Source organism: Vipera berus (genome assembly GCF_964194415.1).
Source record: "Vipera berus genome assembly, chromosome: 2".
In the NCBI taxonomy this organism is placed as follows: Eukaryota; Metazoa; Chordata; class Lepidosauria; order Squamata; family Viperidae; genus Vipera; species Vipera berus.
In genome coordinates, this window is record NC_138203.1 from 124001763 (window position 1) to 124005550 (window position 3788).

Here is a 3788-nt window from a genome sequence, read left to right on the forward strand (position 1 = left end):
CCACAGATATTCCTAGAAAATAAAGATGGCCCAGTGGGATTTGGTCAAAAAAGGAAAGGGTGGAGCAGTAGAGAACATTCTGGATGGTTAGAGGGTGTGGCAGGAGGATATCTGGTAAATGATATATTGTGATTGGTGGAAATTTTGTGGATAGCAAGTCCTTTGGAGGACATCTGTTTTATGAAAGCTACCACCACTTGCTTTCAATTTTCCAAAAGTCTTCATTGTAATGAAAGTTTTTTCTTGCGCTACTTTCATGAAATGAATATGGATTTTGGACCCAACAACTTAAATTCTTTCTAGCACCAATTTACTTTGGTGCAAAGGAAGGGTATAAATTGAACATTTTTCCCCTTTGAAAACCCAGTCTAATTATCTCCTAAGCCTTATGGTTATGGAACCAATCAGTAGGTTTGTTCCATGACCCCAAATGCTGTTCCTCAACCTGCTTATCTTACCCAGTCTTTAAGCATGCATCTGAATAGGATGTTCTAATTCTTGTATATCAGGGGTCTTCAAACTTGGCCCTTTTATGACTTGTGGACTTCAACTCCCAGAATTCCTCAGCCAGGCATGCTGGGTGAGGAATTCTGGGAGTTGAAGTCCACAAGTCATAAAAGGGCCAAGTTTGAAGACCCCTGTTGTATATGAATGTGGGCAAGAATTCCCATGAGACTTTAAAATCAGTATTTCATTTACAGGGAAACATACTTGCAAGAAGTTGGTTGCTTGACCCTTTTCTAACCAACCAAATTTTCTCCTGTGATTGCCATTTGTAATAGTTTGTTTGGAACAAATTTAAAGCTGATTTAAACCTGGTTGGTACGTGGGTGATGGGTGACCAGGACATTTTAGAGTCACAGAATAAACTGAAAAATTGAAATAACATTTTAGAAGAAGGCTGGGACAAACTTCTTCCAGATTGTTGCCAAGAGAATTAGGTAGAAGAATTTGTGCATTCAGCAGAAACTCTACTGGTTTAGAGGGTGCCTTTATCTTCACCTTACTCATTCATAGCTTAAAAAAAAAGCTGGTTGGAGACAGGGTGGGGCAGGGACATAGGAATATTCCAGGAAAGAGTTTGTGGTGAAGAATTAGTATGCCAGATAATTTTGGTCAATTTTTTTCTGATCCCCAAGTTTTCTTCTGAAAATTTCCTAATATTTTTTTAGGAAAAAAGTTTTCTCCACAGCCTGTTAGAAGATGTTTAAAACCTTTCTTTAATGCTTATGACCTTTCTGAAGACAGTCTTATAGAACATTCAGGTTTCTTCTAATTTAGCTGGGAAGAAACTCAACTCAAAACCTGTATTCATCTAGCTTCGTATCCTGTGCTATAGATACCTGTACACCTTCAACAAAATGCGGCTCTACCTTAAGTGGCTAAGCTTAGATCTAGACTTTGCTATAACCCTAGCAGGCATCCTAATGGAAATCTGTTATATTGAAATGGGTAAATAAGGACAAATCTTTTATATATGATTGTTTCTATATTATATTTATGTATTGAGCTAATAATAATGTTTCGGAGTGACATAATCAGGCTTAAGCAAGAGTCAGTCTGGGACTTGTAGGGTTTTTTTCAGGATACTTTCCACTTCCAACTGGATCAAAATTTTGCATCCACTTACCTTATATCAAACTCATTTGAGGTTTTGCTGGAGAGATTGGTCTTTATGCAAAATGGGGGGGGGATCAGGTTTTCCCCAAACTTCTTTTTCTGATAACAATGTAAAATGGACGTACGGTCACTATGCATACTCTTGGCAAAAATGCTAAGAGAAGCGTTTTTTCTGTGGTTCTGCTTCCTTGTCCTTGAGTGTTGATGGGGGAGATTAACTTATTTATGGTGGGTTGGAAAAGAAGAAAGAGCTGGCAGACAGACAGACAGAATGATTAAAGTCATCTCTAAAGGGAAGAAAGTAAATAAGGGGAGGGTGGACCTGTGGCATCCAGTATAACCCCCTTCTTCTAATCCTGGACTGTTTTCAAATTACAAATCAGACGCTGGAGGGGTCATTTTGAAGCACATGAAAAGATTAACATACTATTATAGATCAAGAACCTCTTCTCAGAAAAAGCCTACAAATCCCAGCTGTCCCTAAGTGTGTGAGACAACCTCACTATGTTGCATTATTATTTTACTGCAACCCTCACCCCCAGCAGAGATTTTGCATTGGGTCCTGCTCACCAAAAGATTGTCTACTTCAGTTGAAACTGGATGCCTCTAATAATCAAATCAGTCTGCAAATCTTATGTTCTGCTTTCAGGCCACTTGGATATGAAATTAAGCTGCAAATGCTTATGGCTTTATTTGGGAGTTACTCCAATTGACAGGGTTTAAGTGGTTTTTAAAGTCTGTTTTCAATTCTGTATTGGGCTGTGGCACAGCTTCTCCTTTATTATAGTATTATTACCTTGATCCTCCTCCAAGGAGTTCAGATGGCGTAAATGGTAACCTTGCAACAACCCTTTGAGGCACATCAACCTCTGAGAAACACCTGCTAGGATTTGGACTCAAGTCTGCCTGTCCAAATCCGTGACTAGTAAGAACATTTTTTGAGATTCAGAACAGTATCAGATTATTACCTATCCATCTATCTTGCAGAAATAGGTGGGCATTTCAGCAAGTCGCTAAATTGCAATGTAACATTAGATTCCAGGTGGGTTTTTTTTAGTGATAATTATACAGCATCGCTTAGCAAATCTAGGTCTGCTTCCTGTTTTAATTCTCTTAAGAATATGGGGTAGAAGCATATACTTAATTTTTCTCTTCAGGAGACAATTGATAAGCTTCCAGCTGATGCTATCTTTGATAAGGAAGGGCAGACTTTACAGGACGTTTTTATGTCTCTTGGTGTGATTACAGTTGCCTGGAGATGTTTCTCACTACTTAGTAGACAACTAAGTAAACAACAATGAGATTGGAAAATTATCTTCCTGGTACAGTGAAGAGCAATAACTCAGTTACTGTAAAGTTAAGCCTCTTGGGCTGACTTTATTATCCTCTAGTTTGCAAAAGCTTATAGCAGTCAAATTGTGTCAGGGCTGAACTGGGCAAGTAGAGGGAATGAATAAACCTTTTTTTGGCTACTGTGTAGACAAAGTTTGGTGTCTCCTGTAGCTAATAGGGGATGTTGGGTTTTTTTGTTTTTGTTTTTGGTCTATCTATCCTAAAGAGAAGAACTGTGGAACAGAGAAGCAAGAGGGGAAATGACAACAACCGGAGAAAGGGGGAAATTGCCTCCAAGGACCTGGAGCATGATAGGAAAAAAACCACAAAACAGTTGCAGGGATGCCAGAGGAAGGAAAAAGCGGAGTTGGCTACGTTAATAAGAAGTGACAACAGGCGCGGAGAAAAGACAGGGAAGAGTTTAAAGGCTGAACGGGGAAGGGAAGCAGCCAGCTCGTTCGCTTGACAAAAGACGCGCTTCGGGGCGCAGGGCAAGGGAAGCTTGTGCAGTCAGCCGGAGATCCGCGTTCCCGCATCCTGAGGACCAGATCCTTCTAACCACCATTAGTGGCGCGTACACCCATACAATCACGCAATGCAGGTGAGCCGCCTCTGCGCGCCTCGACCATTAATTACAGTTATCGGACAGACGTAGCGGGAGAAGGCGGCAGGAACACAAGCGCCGAAAGCGCGCAGGGAGGGAATGATCCTGGGAGGAGGAGGAGGAGGAGGAGGAGGAGGAGGATGGAAAGGAAGCTGGCGTAAGAGAAGACTAAGGGGCGGGATTTGGGTGGCTGGAGGCGGGGAGAGATCCGGAGACGGCGACTCCTCCCTCC